Genomic DNA, 23,464 nt, shown 5'->3' with positions numbered 1-23,464 from the left:
AAGAGGAAAGTAAGAGTACCTCTGGGGCGCCTGGGTGGCTCAGTTGGTTCAGTGTCTGGCTCTCAGTTTTGACTCAGGTCATGATCTCATGGTTCGTGAGTTCTAGCCCCACGTGGGCTCTGTGCTGACAGTGTGGAGCCTGCTTGAGATTCTCTCTCTCTGCCCTTCCCCCACTCTCTTGCTTTCTTCAAAGTAAATAAATAAACTTAAAAAAAAGTAATAGTACCTCAAAATATTATCATTAGCATTTTTTACTTAATTTATTAGAAGTGCTTAGTGTATCACATATAGTAAGCTCTCAATAAATGTTATTTCTCTTCCTCTTTCTTCCTACTATTACTATTATTTTCATTATTATTATTATGTGGGGCTTACATGTTCTAGTTGCTCACCGGTTCCACTGTAATATGACTAGTCTGATTCTGATATTTATGTATCTTCCTGGTCTTGATTAGGCATTTGTGTTGGAAGCCCCAGTCTCTTTTTTTCTACCATATTTTTGTAGTTATTTATATGTGTTACTAGCTTCATAAATTGAGCTGTGTAATTTTCAAATTATATATTTCCCCAAATACACTGAAATACTGGTCCTGGAAGCTTTGGGGATTATATGGGTAATGATTTCATAACTTTATTAGTTCTTTGTTCCTATGTGAAGCAATTTGGTTATTTATATATTTCCTGAAAATCAGCATTTTCATATGTATTAGCATAAAGTAGTAACAATTATGTTCCTTTGTTTAAAAAGCTAATGCAAATATATTATGAATTCTGAAACAGGTTGGATTTTCTGGGAGATAGTTGTTAGTGTGCAAAATGTTTATTAGGAAGTGGGATTTTGGGGATCAATAGCTGTGGAATGAAAGGGGAGAAGGCAGACCTGGGCAGGAGATGCCAAGCTATGATACTGGCCTGAGAGCCTCAGCTAACCTAAAGTGATCCTGAGATGAAATGGTCCTTCAGGTTAGTCTACATTGGATAGGGAATTTATACTTTTGCCTTGATCGGTCATTGGATTCAGAGGAAGGGCATGACCTTGGGGAGTCTGAAGGAATTAACAGCTAAAGACTGTCCACTTACAGTACTTTCAATAGCTAGGCAGAGTCCTTCCTTGAAGGGGGATATGGATGGTGCATCTCCAAACCATCACAGAGCCTAGTTATAATCATTCTTTTCCCTCTCCTGTTACTTTTAAGCAAAATACCAAGATGCTTTCAGAGTGTCTATACCATTTTAAAAATTGCTCTTATTTGTGCTTTGCTTTTTATTTACAAATTTGTGTAATCTTTTTTCTCATTCTTCTTTTCAGGTATTCTTGCTTTCCTTGGAGTTTATGCTTTAATGATTTTTCTGACTGAGTTGAGTATCTAGTTAGCTCATTTAATTCTATTTCTTTGCATCTGAGTATAGCTTTCCTTGCAACACAGATTTTGATATGGTAATATTTTCCTGTTAATAGATATTGGAATAAGCAGTTATGTATTGTTTTCCTTTAGTTTTTAAGAGTGAGTTTTAACCTCTAGAGCCTTCTTAATTTTTCTGTTAGCTACTTAGGTTTGTTTCTTTGTTTTGTTTTGTTTTGTTTTTCCCTAAGGTGTAAGAAGACTATATAATGTCACTTTTATATTTTTAAAAGTTTTTTCAGTGGCATATTGTGTGATAAATTTTTATGTGTTCTATGAATACTTGAAAACTTCTTAGTTTCTTTTTGATTTTGGGGGAGAGGATAGGATAGGAAGTGTGAGGACTATCCATTTTTTAACCATATTAATAAAAATCTTCTATTAGTTTATTATTATTACTGGCTTAAGACAGATAATGAATTTAAAAAAGTATCTACTGCAAAAGTTAATTTTCATTCTATATTTTATAAGTGTTTACAACATGAAGATTCAAGACTTTTATAGCTTTTATATATATCTAATTTTTATTAATATTAAACATTTTTCTATTTAGTGCTTTAGGTTTGATTTCTATTAAATCAGATGTTAATCTCTTTAGTCCTGATTTTCTTGCTTGAATTTGCTTAAATGGGTATCATGTAGTTAGATATGGATAAAGACAGAAGTATCTGTATCCTTATCATAGATAAGGAAGAAATTAACTGTAGTGCTCTTACTATCTCATTTAGCGGAATCCAAAAAAAAAAGCATTAAATAGTTTAAGTAGGGTTATTTCATAAAAATAACTGCTAATAAATTAACTCTGTCTAGACATATCCTGGTCTGAAAAGTTTTGAAATAGAATAAGTTTGATTTTTAAACAGTTTTTTAGTTTCATTTTTCTCTATGTGCTTACATTTAATTTCCAAACACATTTTCAGGTGAGTGTCTCTAAATTTAAAGCAACAGGCTTAATTGTTAACCTGAAAAAAATAAGATAAATGCAACACAGGGTCCAAAAGATTTGGCATCTCAGGGAAGAGTCAACTTTAGTTCAAATACCTTTAGGTAGGGTGACCTTAATAATGACAATTCAGAATTCAAGTAGGTTGATGGCTAAACCTATTACTTCTTATTGGCTGTAGCTCAGTCTCAGTGTTGATTTCCTTAGGCAGATAGTCTGCCCCCTATTTAGTGGTTTTAGAATGCTTATCTTAATTTCTTGGGTCAGCAGTAAAACTGCTTGACTGCCTTGAACTGAATCTCATAGCAATTTTGAGTTAACTTGGTGTGCCTACTTGCTGCCAAGTTGAATGAGTGACAGAAAGCAAATATCCAACCTTGAGTGGCTCTCATTGGTTATGCCCTTGATCTGCTTTTCAGTGATTATATTGTCATTCTTTTCAGCTCTACATTCAGGTACTCTACTTAAGGAGCTCTTTTCCACTTTATGGCAGATAAGTGGGTATTGGTTTTATGCTTATGAAAAAGATAACAAAATTAAAAATTTCCAAAATGAATCAGAGGAGACCTTTCCAGCATTACTTCTAGGACCTTAAAATCTGTGACCTCAGGGCCATAAATAGACATGAAATGGGCCTGAATACAATTGAATGTTATTTATTGTTTTTTAAACATTTATTTATTTATTTATTTATTTATTTATTTATTTATTTTTTAATTTTTTTTTCAACGTTTATTTATTTTTGGGACAGAGAGAGACAGAGCATGAACGGGGGAGGGGCAGAGAGAGAGGGAGACACAGAATCGGAAACAGGCTCCAGGCTCTGAGCCATCAGCCCAGAGCCCGACGCGGGGCTCGAACTCACGGACCGCGAGATCGTGACCTGGCTGAAGTCGGACGCTTAACCGACTGCGCCACCCAGGCGCCCCAAACATTTATTTATTTTTGACACAGAGAGAGAGAGACAAGAGTGTGAGTGGGGGAGGGGCAGAGAGAGAGGGAGACACAGAATCTGAAGCAGGCTCCAGGCTGTGAGCTGTCAGCACAGAGTCTGACAAAGAGCTCGAACCCACAAACCCCAAGATCATGACCTGAGCCGAAGTCAGATGCTTAACCAGTTGAGCCACCCAGGCGACCCTGAATGTTATTTAAATATATCTGAAAATGTTGGATCTGACAGGTGGAAGGAATTTGACAAGAACCAAGCAATAAGTAACAAACCCAGCCAAGCAATGAAGACCTTGAGATGGGGCTTGAGGGTTGAAGATTAAAATTAGATAAAATTATTACTTTAGGGGTGCCTGGGTGGCCCAGTCAGTTAAATGTCTGACTCTTGATTTCAGCTCAGGTCATGATTTCATGGTTCATGGGTTTGAGCCCCAGTTCGTCTCTGAACTGAGTGCAGAGCCTGCTTGGGATTCTCTGTCTCCCTCTCTCTCTGCCCCTCCCCTACTTGCTCACGCTCTCTCTCTCTCTCTCTCTCTCAAAATATAAATAAAATAATCAGTAAAAAGGAAAAAAAAAAGAACATTCTTAAAAAAAAAAGAAATGATTAAATTATAACTTAAATCTAGGGGATGTGAGCTGTGAGATCAGTCTTTCTCTCACTAAAGTATGAAGTTCTTGTAATACTAGCTATAAAAAGGCCAGGGGAATTCATCAATAAGAATTAAATCCCCAGGGCACCTGGGTGGCTCAGTTGGTTGGGCGACTGATTTCAGCGACTTCAGCTTGGGTCATGATCTCACAGTTTGTGAGTTCGAGCCCCGAGTCGGGCTCTGTGCAGATAGCTCAGAGCCTGAAGCCTGCTTCAGATTCTGTGTTTCCCTCTCTCTCTGCTCTTCCCCCGCTCATGCTCTGTCTCTCTTTCCTTCAAAAATAAATAAACATTAAAAAAAAAAAGAACTAAGTCCCATTTTCTCACCAAATTTTCTTGGCCAAAATTTCATTTTACCCAGCTAGGACTATAACCCTAAATCTCTTAGAAAATAATAATTGACTCTTTGATGTATAAACACCTGTAACCACTGAAAATTAAAAACAAGTATATAGGGGATGAAGTAATTAAAATCTTTAGGATTTCTATTTTCATGTGTTTGTAATGCTTTAGAGAACTTGGCAGTTGGAATATCTGATTGGCCAAATGGGTCTATTTTAAATATATGTAATGAAGTATTTGATTTTAGATGTGTGATTATGGATTTAGCATTATAAAAGAATTTGACAAAGTTTCAAAAAGTATTGTAATATTTGAGAAAGCTTAATATCAACCATACTTTTAAATTTATTTTATTATATTTTGATCTTTACCAGCAAAATTGTATTTATTTGTTAAATAATTTGAATAGCTAATAGAATACTTTGGATTTATAAATATGGTTGCACTTGTTTATGGTAGTTTCAGTAACTAGTTTTATAAATAGCTTACTTAGAAGTTTCCATTGGATTAATCAAATGTTTTCTTGAAAGTGATATTTAAAACTTTTCATATTAGGGGCACCTGGCTGGCTCAGTCAGTTGAGCCTCCGACTTTGACTCAGGTCATGGTCTTGTGGTTCATGGGCTTGAGCCCCACATCGGGCTCTGTGCTGACAGCTCAGAGCCTGAAAACTGCTTCAGATTCTGTGTCTCCCTGTCTCTCTGCCTCTCCCTCACTTGCACTCTGTCTCTCTCAAAAAAAAAAACCAAAACCAAAACCAAAAAAAAAACTTAAGAAAAAAACTTGTCAGATTAATACGGTTTTTAAATTAGCCTTTGCATTGGTTTTCTATTGCTAGTGTAACAAATTACTGCACACTGATGGCTTAAAAGAATACTAACTTATTATCTTTCTGTTCTCAAAGTCAGAAATCCAAAATGCATTTGAGGATAAAAGCATGGTGTCGGCAAAGTGGTGTTCTTTCTGGAACCTCTAAGGATAATCCGTTTCCCTGAGTTTCTAGCTTCTAGAGACCACCTGCATTCCTTGCCCTATGGCTCTATCTTCAAACCAGCAGCTGCATCTTCAAACTTCCCTCTTTGACTACAATCCTTGTTTCTGTCCTCAAATCTCCTTCTCTGACTCCTGCCTCCCTCTTATAAGGATCCTGTGATTACATTGGGCCCACCAGATAATACAGGATTCTCTTTTCATTTGAAGATTCTCAATTTAATCACATCTGCAAAGTTCCATTTGCTATGTAACATAATAGTCATAGTTTTTGGAGATTAAGATGTGGATATCTTTTGATGGGGAGGGGTGGTTATTTAACCTATTACAGCCTTAAATACCTGAAGGAAAAAAGTTATGAATTTATAACTTCAATGAACTTTATATTAATAATTCAGTTAACTGCAAATTTTCTTTCCATGCGCAAAGACATTGTCAAGACTACCAGAAAAACGTTCCTTGATAGTGGTCCTTAGTTCACCAATTTGTCTTTTGTTTGGCTGATTATCTGTGATTATTTTCTTTGCTGGTGCTAGTTGATTTATTAATAATTATTGTTGATATTCACTGACCTTGACAAAAAAAAGTACACCTTGTAGTAGGATTTCAAGGCCCTGTCAGCACTGAATTTAATTTTATCCATATTTTTATTTTTAACCTTTTAGCATTGGTTTTCAGTGAATCTTGTAGTGATCATTTAATTGTATTTAGTTACCTCATTTTTAAAAAGTAAGCGGGGTGTAAGACAAAATTTTTAAAAACCTCAAAATATGAGTTTTTTTTTTAAATAGAGAATTTAATCCTTTGTATATGTTAAAATTAGAAGACTGTTAAGTAGAAGACTTAAGGCTTACTTCTACAACCTTATTTGATGTATTCTGATTTTTTGCTTTTTAATGTTCTTGGTGTTCTCGAATTTCACTATCTATAACTGCTTTTGCCATATGACAGCCAATAAGTCAAATCTATTCCTTTTTAAAATTAATTAGAGAAGGTTGATGGGGTCAGGTTTAGGTTATGCTTTAAGAATTTAGAAATTTTACATTAAAAATTCAGAGTTTCATCTCCTTTTCATAAATAGTGAGATCTGGCAATACCTGGCGTAAAGCTGAGTAATTTCTACTGCTTAGGAGGGACAAGGGCACTGCTCAGTTCAAGATAAGCTGTGCTCTTCCCTAACTAGCCTATGGTGGCTTGATTTAAACCATTTTGCAATTGACTTAGTCCCTGTAGATACTTGAAGATAGGACTCATGTTTTATTTACTTTTCTTTTTAATAGTTATTTGAAAGCTATGCAGTCTGTTTTAATTTAACTAGGATTTATCTTCAAGCTTATCAAATGCCTACTTGAACACATATTTCTCTAATTATCAAAATACAGTAAATTAAGTCTTCCTCAGGTGCAATATGGAATTTTAAATTCCTGTGTCTTACCTTCCCTACAAGGTGCTTCAGTCTGTGCTATATTAAAATGAGAACCTTGAGACAGTTATGTCAATGGCCTTCTCATTGGTCTCTGACAATTTATAGTCCATTATCTTCAGCAGTGAAAAGTGATCCTTTTCTTTATTGAGATATAACTGACATATAATGTTGTGTAATTTTAAGGTGCACACATGATGATTTGATATGCTTATATATTGGCAAATGATTACCACAAGAGGGTCAGTTAACATCTCCATTACCTCACATAATTACCATTTCTTTTAGGTGATGAGAACATTTTAGATCTACTATCTTAGCTACTATCAAGTATATTATACAATCAGTATTGTTAACTGTTGTCACCATGCTGTACATTAGATCCCCAGAACTTACTCATCTTGTAACTGGAAGTTTGTATCCTTTGACTAACATCTCCCCAATTCCCATACCCCCTGGCAACCACCATTCTACTCTCTATCTTTTTCAAAGCTAAGTTAGATCATGTCACTCTCCTACGTATGTTTCTACATTGGTTTCCCAGCTGCCCTGGAATAAAATCCAAAGTCCAAAATGACCAAATTGCCCAGTGTTGTGTGAACCCTGAGTATTCCACTGCTACAGACTTCTATTACAGTCTCTCTCACTGCACTTCTCTCACAGTGGCCTCCCTGCTGTTGTTGGAACACAGCAAACTCTCTCCTAACTCCAGGGCTCAGTACTTTTCAAAAACTCTTTCCTAAGATTTTTAAAGGCTTGTTCTCTCATTTAAGTCAGGTTCCTGCTCCTTAGAAAGATTTTCTTGAGCCCATGTATCAAAAATTGCAGCCATGTCTTACATCCTGACCCTCTTCTATTTTCTCAGAGTGCTGATCACTATCTGACACTGGGTGTTTAATGTCTCTCTCATCCATTAGGATGTCGGACCAGCAAAGCATGGTAGAGTCCACCTTGTTTATTCTTATCTCCCCTATACTTAGGAGAGTTTCTGTACATAGTAGGTCCTCAGTAAATTTTTGTTGAGGTTATTTGGGTTTGTATTCAATTATGTTAATCTAATGTCTTTAAATAGTGTCAATGCTCATCACCAGTATTTTTATTTTTATTTGTACTTTTATCGCTTGAATTGTATCATCCATTCCTTTTTTTTTTTTTTTTCAGGAAGAGGGCTTGGCTGCAATATTTTCCAAGTTCTTTTAACATAGGAATGTCTTCTGTTGCTTTCATAGTAAAACAATAAATTGGTTGATGTGGAATATTCAGTTTACAAAATTTTTCCATTAAAATTCTGTGTTGTCCTCTGGCATTCAGTTATGCATAAGAGAAATTTGAGGACAGTTCAACTTTTGTTCTTTCATGGGTAACCTTTTTGTTTCTGCTTGAGTGCTAATACTTCATTTTGGGTCATTTTTTCATTGCTTTTCTTGGGTTCATGAAGTTAGTCCTTTTATTCATAGACTTGAATGATATTTCAGTTCAGAATGATTTTTTTTAACCTTTTTTGTTGTTGTTGAGAACTCTCAGGATCTACTCTCAGCATATTTCAGGTATAAAATATAGAAATATTTACTGTAGTTCTATGCTGTACATTAGATCCCCAGAACTTATTCATCCTATAACTGAAAGTTTGTACCCTTTGACCAGTATTTCCCATTTCCATTTCCTCTTAACTCCCAACCCCTGGCAACCAGCTCTTTTACTCACTGTTCCTATGAATGTAACATTTTTTTTAGAATCCACATATAAGTGATACCATGCACTATTTGTCTTTCTCTGTCTAGCTTATTTCACTTAGCATAATGCCCTCCAAGTTCATCTATGTTGTTACATATGACAGAACCTCCTTCTTTTCTATGGCTGGATAACATTCCATGTACATAGATATAGATATGAATATAGATAAATACAGATATAGACATATCACATTTTTGTTTTTCATTCATCTGTCAATGGTTACTTTGGTTGTTTCAATATGATGATATAGTGAATAATGTTAGAATAAATGTGAAAGTGTAGATACCTCTTCGAGATAATTTCATTTCCTATGGGTGTACATGAGAAGTGGGATTTCTGGATCAGATGGTAGTTCTATTTTTAATTTTTTGATTAATCTCCATCTGTTTTTCATAATGACTATAAAGTTTACATTTCCACCCGCGGTGCGCACGATTCCTTTTTTACCAGAAACTTACAGACATTTATTATCTTTTGTCTTTTTGATCATAGACTTCTAAAAGGTGTGAGGTATCTGATATCAGATTGTGCTTTTAATTTTCATTTCCCTGATGATTAGTGATGATGAACATCTTTTTACAAACATGTTGACCATTTGTGTGTCTTTGGGAAAATATTTATTAGGTTCTTTGCCCATTTTTTTAAATGGGTTACTTGTATTTTTGCTATTAATATATTGGAGTTCTTTATATATTTTGGATATTAAACCCTTATTGAATATATGGTTTGCAAATATTTTCTCCTGTTCCCATTAGTTGGCTTTTCATTTTGTTGATGGCTTTCTTGGCTTTGCAGAAACTTTGTAGTTTGATGTAGTCCTACTGGTTTATTTTTTGTTTTTGTTACCTGTGCTTTTGGTGTTGTATCAAAACAGACTGATGTCAAAGGGCTTACCCCCTATGTTTTCTTCTAGAAGATTTATGGTTTCAGATTTTGTTTAAGTCTTTAATCCATTTTGAGTTAATTTGCATATATAGTTAAAGAAAAGGATCCAATTTTGTTCTTGCATGTGGATATTCAGTCTTTCCACCATCATTTATTCAAGAGTCAGTTTTTCTCCATTGTGTATTATTGATTCCTTTTATGAATAGTTGATTATATACACATATGAGTTTGTTTCTTGGCTTTGTATTTTGTTCCATTTTCTGTGTGTCTGTTTTTATGCCAGTACCACACTGTTTTGATTACTAATGCTTTGTAAAAATATAGTTTGAAATCAAAATTGTAATACCTCAGACTTTGGTCTTCTTGCTCCATATTGTTTTGGTTATTTGGAGTCTTTTGTTGTTCTATACAATTTTTAGTATTTTTTTTCCATTTCTATGAAAAATGCCATTGAAATTTTGATAGAGATTGCATTGGACCTATAGATCACTTTGGATAGTGTGGACATTTTAATAATATTAATTTGTCTAATCCATGAACATGGGCTATATTTCCATTTATTTTTGTCTTCTTCAGTTTCTTTCATCAATGTCTTACAATTTTCAGCGTACAGATTTTTACTTCCTTGGTTAAATTTATTTCTGAGTATTTCATTCTTTTTGAGCTATTTTAAGTGGGATTATTTTTTTAGGCAGTTCATTGTTAGTACATAGAAACACAACTGATTGTTGTATGTTGATTTTGTATACTGCACTTTATGAATTTGTTTATTATAACAGTTTTTTGGTATAGTCTTTAAGGTTTTCTGTATATAAGATAATGTTATCTGAAAACAATTTTATTTCTTCATTTCAAATTTGAGAACTTTTATTTTTTTATTTTTGTTTAATTTCTCTGGCTATATATACAGTATTATGTTGACTATAAGTGGCACAGGTATACACTAATCTTATAGGAAAAGCTTTCAGCTTTGGAACATTGAATATGATATTAGCTGTGACTTTGTCATATATGGCCTTTATTAGGTTGAAGTATATATTTTTTTGTATCTAATTTATTGGGATGTTATTTTTCTAATTCTGAAAGGATGTTGAATTTTGTCAAATGCTTTTTCTGTATCTATTGAGATGGTCATATGGTTTTTATTCTTCATTTTGTTATGTAGTGTGTCACATTTACTGATTTGTGCATGTTTGAACCATTTTTGCATCCCAAGAATACATCCACTTGATCATGGATCACTTAATCCTTTTAATGTGCTGTTGAATGAGGTTTCCTAATATTGTGTAGAGTATTTTTGCATGTATATTTAACAAGAATATTGGCCTGTAATTTTCTTTTCTGGTAGTGTCCTTGTTTGGCTTTGGTATCAAGGTAGTGCTGGCCTCATAAAATAAGTTTGGAAATGTTTCCTCTTATTCAATTATTTGAAAGAGTTTGAGAAGGATTAGTATTAATTTGTCTTTTGATGTTTGGTAGATGTTTGCAGTGAAGACATCTGGCCCTGGACTTTTCTTTTTTGGGAGAGTTTTTTGTGGGGTGGGGGGGCAGATTTTTTATTACTGATTCAATCTCATTACTAGTTATTGATCAAGTTTTCTATTTCTTCATCGTTCAGAATTAGTAGATTATATGTTTCTAGGAATTTATCCCTTTCGTCTAGGTTATCCAATTTATTGACATATAATTGTTCATAGCAGTTTCTTATGATCCTTTGTATTTCTATGGTATCAGTTGTAACCTTTAGTTAGATTAACTAAGAAAAAAAGAGTGAAGACACAAATAAAATCAGAAATGTTTTTTCTTGTTTAATACTGAGTTATTGCCTACTCTCAGTTTTTCACAATTCTTGCCCAGGGTATTCTCATAATTCTCAGGCTTGGTAACTAATCTGTCTTCTATAGGACCTTTTCTTTTATAATTTTATAATTATAATTATAATTATATAATTTTCTTTTATAATTTTATTCTTTTATAAATTCTATTTGGAAAACCAGTGATTCAGGGTTTTGTTTTGTTTTGTTTTTTAGTGTCAATTCTGTTTCTTTTGTCTCCATGTGAATTTTATCTTAACTATTTAATTTTAAAATTTCTTTTAAACTTGTCATTTTTTGTTAATTGCACTTTCATTCTTTGTTAAAATTAATTTCCCCTTATCAATTATAGGATCTGTTTCATAGAGGCATAGTATTTGCATATCTTTAAATGGACCGAATATCTTCTAGGATAATTTTTATAACCTATTGGTTACAATTTTCAGAAATATGTCTTTATTTGGAATGTTTAGGATAATGTTCCTTTTCTATTCTGCTACAAAAACTTTTACAAGGCTTTGCTTCTTTTTATATACAGAAAGATATGTACACAAAAATAAGCTCTACTATTTGTTCAATGTAAGTGTAACTTTAGACTCTCTTGCTGTGTCCTTGTGCTAGAAGGTTTTTTTTTTTTTTTTTTTTTAACTTTTTTTTTATTTATTTTTGAGACAGAGAGAGACAGAGCACGAATGGGGGAGGGTCAGAGAGAGGGAGACACAGAATCTGAAACAGGCTCCAGGCTCTGAGCTGTCAGCACAGAGCCCGACGCGGGGCTCGAACTCACGGAGTGTGAGATCGTGACCTGAGCTGAAGTCGGCCGCTTAACCAACTGAGCCACCCAGGCGCCCCAAGAAGGTTTTGTTTTATTTTGTTTTTGTTTTTTTCTTTAGAACTGCAGTAGGAGGATAGACAAGTCTATGTCTAACTCACTGGCTAATTTCTATCATGGATTTTTGTAGGTAGTTCTATATTGAGGTGGAATTATTTCCTTTGCTAAATGTAGAGCTCCTTGTTTATGTTCCAACTTCATGTAGAACAGCAGTTCCTCATGTAACTGTTATATGTAAATAATACAACTAATATAGATGTTTTGGACAATAATACATTTCCCCCAGCTCTTCTCATTTGAGTAAATAGCAGTTGTTTAAGCCAACAATCTGGGAGTTGTCATTAATTCTTCTCTTTACCTCACACTCAATCTACTTTCCTCTTCATTTATTTTGCCAGTGCTTTCTTGGCCTTCTTTCTGTTTCTTGACCTGGCTAAGGCTATTCCTTACAACCTTAGGGATGGAATGCTAATGTCTTTCCACAAAGAAGGTTTTAAGAAATGTAGTTAAGATATCACAAACAGAAAAACCTGAAAGACAATATATGAGAAGAAAGGTCACTTTTTTTTATTATTTAATATCCATTAAGTTACACAGTTATACACAAGGGATAGTAATTAGCTGGCCAATTTACTGTTATCACATACATTAATTTCTAAACCAATGAAAGGATAAGACTGTGAAACCATATGGTATGCATATCATAAGGTAACCTGTTTCATTCTTTTGAGTTTCTATTACTGCTCTTGACACAGCTACAGGAAATAAAAAGGCTACTGGAATGCAGACCAGGAAGAAGTATTCCCACAAGGCTTTGCAAAATGAAATCTACAATCCCTGAGTGAAAACAGATTTCTAAAAAATAAGCTTTCTATCCATTATAGCTGAATGTTTCTGTTATAAAATGCAATGCATTTATGCATTTGATCAATTTTGTAGTTGTTTGAAAAAATATGTTAAAGAAAAAGAATAGTGGCTCAGAAATTGTAATGCAGCACCTGAAGTTTAGTGTGAAAAACAATATGACAACATACTATGGTGTAGGCACTCAGTATTGAAGTCTTTTATTATATTGTACTTGAGTACACCATACCAGGTTTATTCTCATCATAAAGGAGCAAAATTCCTAGTTACTTGGTTATCTATTGCTGTGTAACGAACTGCCCCAAAATGTAATGGCTTAAAACAATAACCATTTTATTTGTGTATAGTTCTGTGGGTCAGGAATTGAGACATGACACAGCAGAGAAAACTTGTCTTCGTTCTATGCTATTGCTGAAGTTAAAAGTTCCAAGATGGCTTCTCTGGTTATAGGTCTTAACTTTAGTTAGGAAAGCTTGAAAAGGTTGGGCTGATTGGGAAAGTTCAACTAGATCTAGGGTCTCTGTTGGTTCATCTCTGTGTAGGTTTAAGGTCTCCCCCTTTCTACATGGGCTTTCTATTATCCACGGTGTCTCTCCAAAAGGGTGGCAGAACCTCAGGGTAAGTGCAAAAGCAGATCCTACAGTGCTTAGGGTTTAGGCCTGAAACTGGCACAGTGTCATTTTCACTACATTCTTTTGGTTAAAGCAACTGAAGAATCATAAGGTCCAGATTTAAAGGAAGGAGACTTCATAAGGGTATGAATGTCAGGGGGCGTGGTTTACCTATCTATCTATCTATCCATCTATCTATCTATTTATTTACTTACTGAGGATCATCTAAGTGATAGTCTTTCACAATTTACCCTCTTGCCCCAATAACTCACAATCAATGCAGAACCAAAATAAACTCTCCCAAGATGCCCAAAGACTCATCCAATTATGATGTTCAGTCATTTAATCCAAGATCTTATCATCTAAAGCAGATGCAGGTGTGAATAAAAGATCTTTGACATAGCTTCTCTTACTTTGAAGACTTACTAATTAAAGAGACAAGTTATCTGTCTTCCATATTTGGGGGATGGTAAAATTCACTCCCATTTAAAAGAAGAGTTAAATAAAGCTAAAATTATAAGTAGAACTAAGACTTTAGTGGATGCTAAAAATGCCCTTTGAGATCTTTTTATTGAGGGTAGTGCCTCTTTCTTCAATGTGCTATGAGTGTTGATTCAGCTCTCCACACTGTTGACACCTCTGATTAATAAAATATGTATCTGAACCAGTGGATCCCATTGTCATGCATTTTGGGGCAGTTCATTTCTCCTGTCTCTGTAATAATAAACTTTATGGTTTTAGGCTCAGTTCCTAGAAGAGGGACACTTTTACCAGGAGACACAGAGTGTCACTGCGCTTAAAACTATGACTTCCACTGTTGACTTTGATCTTCTGATGCCAGCAGAATAAAAGAAACAAAAAGGAATTATTATTGTTAGAAGTAATTAAACCTGATCATTCTAGGGAGGTAGGGCTGCTATAAAATATGGGGATAGAGAGGAATACATTTGAAACTCACATGATCCAGTTGGCATCTATTCCTACTTTTAATTGTTAACAGACGAATATAGCAACCATGATCTGATAAGAGTGTGGTAATCAGGGACTCAGATCCCTCAGAAAGGAAGGGGGTCTGTGTTACTTTGGTAGATGCTGTTATTGTCTCTCCCAGATCCTGCTTCCCTTATTTCTCCTTCTCCTTTGAATGTCCTATTCTCAGGCTCTACTTTCAGGGTAAACAAACTTAGAGGCAGACATGTCTTAGGTGTAGTCCCAGTTTTACCAGTTATTAGTTGGACAATTTTGCATAATTCACTAGATCAACATAACCCTGCTTTCTTCTCAATTTCAGAATTAATTTTCTTATAAAGTTTTTGTGAATATTAAATAAATTAATGAAAATAATTTTGTTGGCATAATGGTACAGTTGGAAAAATGGCAGACAGAATAGGTATTCAAAAGTTTCACCTAATATTATCATTGTATTTTTCTTCTTCCCTGGAATACCTTGAGCCATGACTTTTTGGGAGGTTATACATCAAACATTAATTTCACATAGACTTGTTACTACAAGCAAATGTGTTGAAGTTGATTATATTTCTATACCCAATCAAAACACTACTCAACACATGGAAACTGCATGGATGTATTCTTGGAAAATATAATTATGTTGTTGTTACTGATATATATGCATCTGTTTCTTTCATCAGGCTATAAGCTTCCTTTGTGAAGGACTATATATTATTGACAATTTTTTCTATAGTCTGTTTGAAATAAAATGCTTCAGATATGCCATACTTAGCTTTCACATATGTCTCTCTAGGCATATATTTCTATATGGTTGGAGATTCTACAATTAACTTACTTATTGAATTATATGATTACCTTTTACATTATTTGATCATAATTTTACCTATCTGAGCTTGCATCAATCTGTCAAATATCTATGTTAAAGAGGACTCATATTTTTAAATCTCAACTGCTCATTATTTTCAAAACCTTGACAGTAATGATTTGACATGTGTCTTATATGAAACATTACTCTTAAGTAACTTTTGGATGTAAATGGTTTTGTAGATCACTCTGAAACCAAGTTAAATATTAAAAATAGAAGTATTTAGCTACATAATGGAAACATGACATTACTCTTCAGCTCATACCTATCACAAGGCAGAATTTGGACAAACTTTTATAATAATTAATTTAGGCTCTTCTCTCACATTCCAGTTTAACCAAAAACATTTTTTGAAAGAAATCTTGCAGTTATATTATGCTGAGTGAATCACAAGCTATTAAAACTGCCTACTAGAAATACAGTAGTTTATATAGAACAGTCAGTTTTCCCAGTGTCTAAGCCAATTCTTGGGACTGTCATTAGAATCTTTTGGAAACTGTAGTAGACTTAATACTAAATCATCACTTCACTACAGCAAATGGTATTTACTGTGGCAGTTTTTAAAAATGACATCAAAAAGGTCTCATTATCATTTACTTGCAGAAAAGTAGCATATAAAGCAGAAGAAATGGCTCAGTGGTTAATATTTATTAATTAAATGTAATGCATAATTTTATAATGTATGGTATTTGTAATTCATTTGGTGAATAAATGCATATAAATACAATTAAACGAAATTTGTGTGTTATAAACCAAATATATATATTGACAATTTGCAGAGAATGGAATAATCAAAATAAGATTGGATGAATTGTTAGAAAGCATTTGGAATCTTATAAATGGATAAGAAAAAGATAAACTCAGTAGAAAATGGGTCAAGTATATGAATACGTTCTACAGAGTAAAGTAAAAGGCCAACAAACAAAAACATGCTTCAGTTGTTAGGGAAGTGTAAATTAGAATAAAGTAACACAATATTTTTGCATATTGATTTTGTAAACATTGAAATCAAAAGGGCAAATGATCTTTATAACTGGATAATTTTCAAAAAAAAAATTTTTTTTAACGTTTATTTATTCTTGAGACAGAGAGAGACAGAGCATGAACGGGGGAGGGGCAAAGAGAAAGGGAGACACAGAATCGGAAACAGGCTCCAGGCTCCGAGCCATCAGCCCAGAGCCTGACGCGGGGCTCGAATTCACAGACCGCGAGATCGTGACCTGGCTGAAGTCAGACGCTCAACCGACTGAGCCACCCAGGCGCCCCTATAACTGGATAATTTTTAGAAAAATTGGTACTTACATGCTGATGGAATCTGAATTGCTTTGTTCTTTGGGAAAGTAAATTGGTGATAACTGTCAAAATTAAACTCATTGGACTTCTACTCTTAGCTGATACAATAATTGGTACAGGACTAGACTCCAACCACAAACTAAAAACTGGACAATATATATTAAGCAACTACTTATTTAGACATTCTAAAACAAACTTCGATCCCTAATACTTCGATCCCGTTGAGGAAGGGCAACCACACAGGCTATGCACATAAGATTTCTGTCTAGAAGCAGTTTTTTAGACTTATAATACACAGAAGTAGAGCCCATGTAGAGCACAGAGGTCTTGCTGGGGCACAGATTGTATTACAGAGCTTCTGAGCAGCTGGAATTTGTGAGGTTGAAAGGAGAGACCTGCAAAAAGAAGAACCTCCAAAAATCTGTCCTATGTGTTTGTCTGAATCCTGTACCAGACATTGTGATGACACAGATGTTGGAATTAACAGAGAAGGACCTTAAAACAGCTATTAAAATATGCTTATGGATTTAAAAGAAATATGGATATACTGAGTGGAAACATAAAGAATATCAGTAAAGAAATGAAATTTATGGGAAAAAACAGAAGGAAATTCTGGAACTGAAAAATAGTAGTATCTGAAATTTAAAAACATGAATGGGTTAAACACCTGTTGAACTTAGCAAAAAACAAAAACTAAACTAAAACAGTGACTTTGAAGAGAACGCAGTAGAAACTGACCAAAGTAAAGCTTGATAAAAACAGAAAGAATAGACTTTAAAAAATGTAAAGGCTCAATGGCCTGGCACAATATCGGGTGGTCTAAATTAGGAGCAGGTAGAGTTCCAGAAGAAGAGAGAAATTATCTAGGGTAAGTATGAATTACTTACAATAAGAAGCCTTATCTGGAGAATTAATTGTATTGTATTTATCTTCCAGAAAAAAAAGGAGATAAAATGTCTCTTAGCTGTGTGGGAAAGGAAATAGTTTGTGAAACCAGATTCCACTTTCACATACACCAGGGACACTAATCATATAAAATACTTATGGTTTTAAAACACCCTGTACAGGGCACCTGCGTGGCTCAGTTGGTCAAGCCTCCAACTCTTGATTTCAGCCCAGGTCATCATCTCATGGTTTGTGAGTTGGAGCCCTGTGTCAGGCTCTGCACTGACAGGTGGAGCCTGCTTGGGATTCTCTCTCTCCTTCTCTCTCTGCCCCTCCCCCACTCGCTCGTGCTTTCTCTCTCTCTTTCTCTCTCTCTCTCAAAATAAGTAAACTTTAAAAATATGAAAAAAAAACAACCACTATATTTTATTTCTTTGTATCATTGCATATGTTTCCCTTGTCTTCACAGAGAAACTTTTTATATTTCAAGATACAGTTCTAAATATTGAGAAAAAGTAATATTTGGTAAATCAAAATGTTTTCATCAATTGAATTATTGAAATAAACTTTGTTAAAAATATGATACCTATCCACAAGGATCAATAATAATAAGCAATAAATATTTGGTAGATGAAACAATTATAGCTGGACATTAATACAGGATTTTTGGAAAGGTTAAAAAAAAATGGCTGTGGTGAGGTGGGGAAAAGCCATGGGCCCTCTGGAGGTAATTAACTCTAAATTTTAAATCCAGCATACCTGGATTATTTTCTTGCTTTAGGAAGGGTTCATTATTCAGTTGGTCAAAAAGAGGAAAGAAAAACAGAAAATGATAAAGTTAAATTTAGGAAACGGACCCCCGTCTAAACTCTCATTCCATTAAAAAAATAATTATTATAAACCCACTCGAGAAACATCAACATATATTTAAGTAAGAAATCCTTTTAAAAATGTTACTTCGAGTCTTTAAATCATTTGATAACTGAATTTTTCCAGTTTTTTAGAAGAAAAAGTTTTTAGAATCTCCTGGAATTAATGTACTATGACATGTGACATTCCTCCCCATTCGGCAAAAGCTCAAAATATTGACAAGAAATGAATTCTTACAAGAAAGAAAACCCAGTCCAATTTTAAGTCTTAAAAACATATATTCAAATAAATGAATTTATGAATTCAACTGTCAATTCAACTCCCTCAATCGCTGCTTTTAGCTTGTCTGGGAGTGTGTTAACTGTGCTGTTTATTTTCATGTGAAGGACAAGCTAAATATGCAAACTACTATCATTTCCCAGAAAAAAAAAGAATATGAAATGGTGAATAATGAATAAGAGTCTAAATGGAGTAAACCTTAGGACAGAAACATTTGCTCTCCACAAATAAAGACGGTAAATGTGGTAGAATATGTATATATGGAACAACAGTTCTTTCTTTCAAAGTTTGCGCACGTCCCTCTCGCTACTTTCATGAATAGTTTCATTCATTTCAGTGTGACCTGTTTGTATGTGTGCATGTGTGTGTGAGTTCTGGAAAGCCAGTCTGTTCTACCCGAGTCCAGCTGCATGTAGCAAATGTTTTGAGATGTCTAAATTTGTATAATTCCATTCAGCACTTTGTAATGAAATAATTCAGCCCAATGTGTGAAAACAGGAATAGAGGGAAAAAAAGCAAATAAATCATGATAGGAATTCTATTCAAACTAAAATATAAAATAATATAAAATGGCAAGTGAGAGACATATGAAGATTAAGATGTTTTATTCTCATTTTAATGAAAAATATAAAATTTCACACTGTAACATTTCAGACAAGAAAGTTCTGTCAGGAAGTGAGCAGATAAATCAGATATTTCCCAGCTCACATATCCTATTTTGAGACTAAAGTTCATGTGTAAATAATTTAGTTTATTTCTTCTTTACACTGTGTTGCATTAGGCATCATATGAAACTTTTAATTGACATTTTAATTTTATGATTATATCAAAAATGAACTATATGAAGATTACCATAGAAAATAAACAGGATTATTGTGTAGTTTAGTATAAATCATAGATTAGCTATTTAAATTTTTGTTATTTTAAAAACAATATTAAAAACTAAAATCTAAACAAGAAATTGTTCTGACTTAAGTATCAGAATTTTGAAGCTTAAATGGATAAAACTAAGAAGTTCCCAGTGTTCTAGTCATGACAGCTACTTATAAATGTGGTGGTCCTTGGTGAGGCACTTCTCATGGTTGGAACTCAACTTTTCATTATAAATTGAAGTTATAGGACTATATTATTTCAAGATCATTTCTTCTATGCCTTTTATGTATCATGATTTATTCATAATCATTTTAAGGTAAATACACAAAACAGTTTTTAGAAAATAAACTTTCAGAAGAAATTGTCAACATTCCAAATATTTGGTTAAATCCTGCATACAATATTTTAACCAGATTTTTTTTTACAAAATCTGAGAAACAATTTTATTTTTCCAATGTTCCAAATTATTTAATAGAGTTTATGTCCTATCTGTGCTTAACTTGGATGCTCATTTGAGAAAGTAGAAAAACAAAGTTAAATGGATAAGGCAAATTAGGAAATGCATATAGCATTAAGTTTCATGCTCTAACAGATATTCTTTTTGAAATTTACACACTCATGCTATCTGTGTAGGTGTGACTAGATTTGTAGGTGCCAAATTTTATGGGGGATATCTAAGAAACAACTTGTTAAAACTCATTCGAAAGGAAGAGAAGTTTGGGTCAGAGGAGATGCCTTTATTTATTTATTTTTTACTTGAACCCACAGTAAGAAATAAATTTTGCATTAATGATATAGCATACATATGTTGTGTGAGTGTTTATGTTTGTGTGTGTGCCTCTCTCTCTCTCTCTCTCTCTATTGTGGACTAGCTTTTTCCATTAGCTCCAATTTTCACTTTCTTAGAACATATTTTAACAGCTCTGAAATCAGGGTATTCTTTATAGGATAGACCATACAACAATTGTTACATTGTTGTCATCGCCAAAGAAGGAGCCACATGTGGCTATAGATGTCTTGAAATGTGGCTGACATGAATTAAAATATGCTCTAAGTGTAAAATATACACTGGATTTCAAGGACTTGATATTAAAAAATGTAAACTGTCTCATTAATTTGTAAATTGTACCTTCAAACTATATTTGTATGACATAAAATACTTTATTAAAATTAATTCCACTTGCTTGTAGTTGTTTAAATGTGGCTGCTATACATTTTCAAATTACATGTGCAGTTTGCATTACATTGCTTTGGATGGTGCTTGTTTAGATATTTGGATCACAACAGAGGGGATCATGGACTATTCGTGCTTTACAATATGTCTGATCTTTCCTTGAGGTAACAACTATAGGTGAAAGTCTGCTTTTTGTTGAGAAAAGAATAGGAAAAAATAAATTAATTACCTCAAAGCCATTATTCCCTTCTACTCTTCACACAGTAGTAGGTTTTCAATGCTAATATGACATTAGCTACACAAAAAGCAGGCCTATGCTGAGAAGTTGCATGAAGGTTGAATGAGCCTGGCATCTTGGAGACTGTGTTCACTTATATTTGAAAGCTGATACTGGAAATTAATAATAAATTTGAATAGGCAGATCAACAAATAGTAGGCAAATTGATAAAATTAGATAGCTGGTGTGGGTCTTGGGATCTACCCTGTCCCATTTGATGCAATTGTTTAGAAATAAAATAGTATTCAAAATTAATTCTTTATGAAATAGTTTTTACCCTAAAGAAGTACTGATAAATAAATAATTCTGGAAAAATAATTTTTCCATATGATGTTTGCATATTAAATTTTAGAAACTATTTCAGAACATAGAAGGAAATGATCACCAGAAAAAAAGTGATACAGACAATTCCTTCAGAAGAAAAGTACACTTTATATGTTTTAGGAAAATTGTACCTTCAAAAGTGATACCCTACAGTTTTTCCTGAATGCCTTTGTATCTTAATAAATGTCTAGTCAACGGCAAGAAACCCAAATTGTACAATATAGACCCAGAATTAAAATAAATGGACTTACATTGCCATAGTTGCTAATTTTTTCTAGTTTATCATATCCATGGAATATAATAAAACTATGTAGAAAGCACCAACAGAGTACAAGAGAAACAGCTACACATATTTCACACTCTTTTGCAAAATCAGTAGTCTTGTTCTGTGAAAATTTAAATGCTATGTCTAATTTAGTAATTATTTTGATAGAAAGTTTGGTGAACATCATTTTTTTCTTTCTAGTGTGCATACAAGTTGTTAAAAACAAATTAACGTGATGGAGGAATGGTTAATGCATACAGAGGAAAAGATATTATTTGGACAAAATGAAAAACCGTTCTAATATTACCTTTAAATCTTATGAACTTTTGCATACCACTTGCCATCTTTAATTTCTTTGGCAAGTTATTTAAATATTTTTTCTTAAAAGAAAACATTCAATTTTATGATTCTACTGATGTAAAATTATATTCACACTCTGGAGAAAGAAATGTATGTTTACAGAGCTCAGTAAATATGGGGCTGCTGGGTGGCTCAGTCTGTTGAGCGTCCAACTTCAGCTCAGGTCATGATCTCACAGTTCCTGGGTTCGAGCCCTGCATCTGGCTCTGTGCTGACAAGTGCAGAGCCTGGAGTCCACTCTGAGTTCTGTGTCTCCCTCTCTCTGCCCTGCCTCTGCCCCTGCTCATACTCTGTGTCTCCCTTTCTCTCTCAAAAATAAACATTAAAAAAATTTTTAAAAAAGAGCTCACTAAATCTAAAAACTAATAGAAACACTTGGCTATTTTCTACCATATACTATACAATAAGAAAAATTTTAATGAATGATGCCAATGCCAGGGCTTTCCTCAAAGATCTCAGTTACTTAAAAATGTACAGTGGTGGAAGTAATCTCTTCAGCTCACATATCATTTTTCTCCCAATTTATCATGGGCCAGTTTTATCAAAATAGAAAAAAAAAGGGGGGGAGAATTCTAGTTATGTTCTAATCATAATTAGAATAAAAAGGCATATTAGAAAACCTGCATGTCTTAGTTCATTCTTATCCCATAGAATAACTGCATGGTGTAAAGGGTGAAAGCTAAGTCAAGGATATCAACACGATTCCTGGTGCATAGTCAAATGTTTAATAGCCATTTATTTCTTCCCTGTGACTTCATTCAGTAGTCCACAATAATTCATAATAATTTACTATTCCAGGTAGTGTGTTAGAATTTAAGTGATATGGCATAAATGCCAAGTTCTCAAATAACTTTTTTTTTTCTTCAATAACTATACTCTTGAATCCCAGATTAGTGCCTGTTAGTGCCTGGCATATGGTAGGAACTCAATGAATGCAGTCGGTATGAAGGAATGTTTACAATATGGCTGCCATACTAAATGAGATAAGCCACTTACAATGCTTAGAAGAGTGCCTGGGACATAATTTAAATACTTTATAATTGTTAGCAATTATGATTTTTCTCACTTTTATTCTCCTCTGCAAATGGCTTCTCTTAATGTTTTCCTCTGAGTAGCTTCTATTTACTGCTTAGCTTCTGTTTATTCATAATTTCTCTCCTGGCCCTCTCCATAACCCTTCTTGTCTCCTGAACCCATGTGTACATTCTTGAAGTCCTAACTCCTGTAGTGATTTATGTTTATCTGTGTATATTTTGCAATTCAAATTCCTAAAAAGAGACTATTACTGGGTAGGCTGTTTGGCCAAAACCTCTCCATCCTAGGTCATCACAAGGCTGAGTGTCTTTAGGACAGATGTCTATTCTTGTCTAATCACCAAAATTCAGGGAGTTGTGTGGGCTGTGTGATATAGAATATTCTGTCTCTGTCCTTGGTTATGATTTCCTCTGGGCCAATTACAGTCTACAGTATGTATGTGGCAGCAGAAACAGTCCCTGAAAACTCTGAGTTTATATGATCCTTATAGCCCCAGAGAACCTACAGCTAGCAGTACTAGTGAAAGAAAGCCTTTTTTCTTGTATTACCAGCTAAAA

Source organism: Puma concolor, chromosome C1 (assembly GCF_028749965.1).
Source record: "Puma concolor isolate L17-30 chromosome C1, mPumCon1.1.hap2, whole genome shotgun sequence".
Lineage (NCBI taxonomy): Eukaryota > Metazoa > Chordata > Mammalia > Carnivora > Felidae > Puma > Puma concolor.
This window is presented reverse-complemented; position numbering follows the sequence as displayed.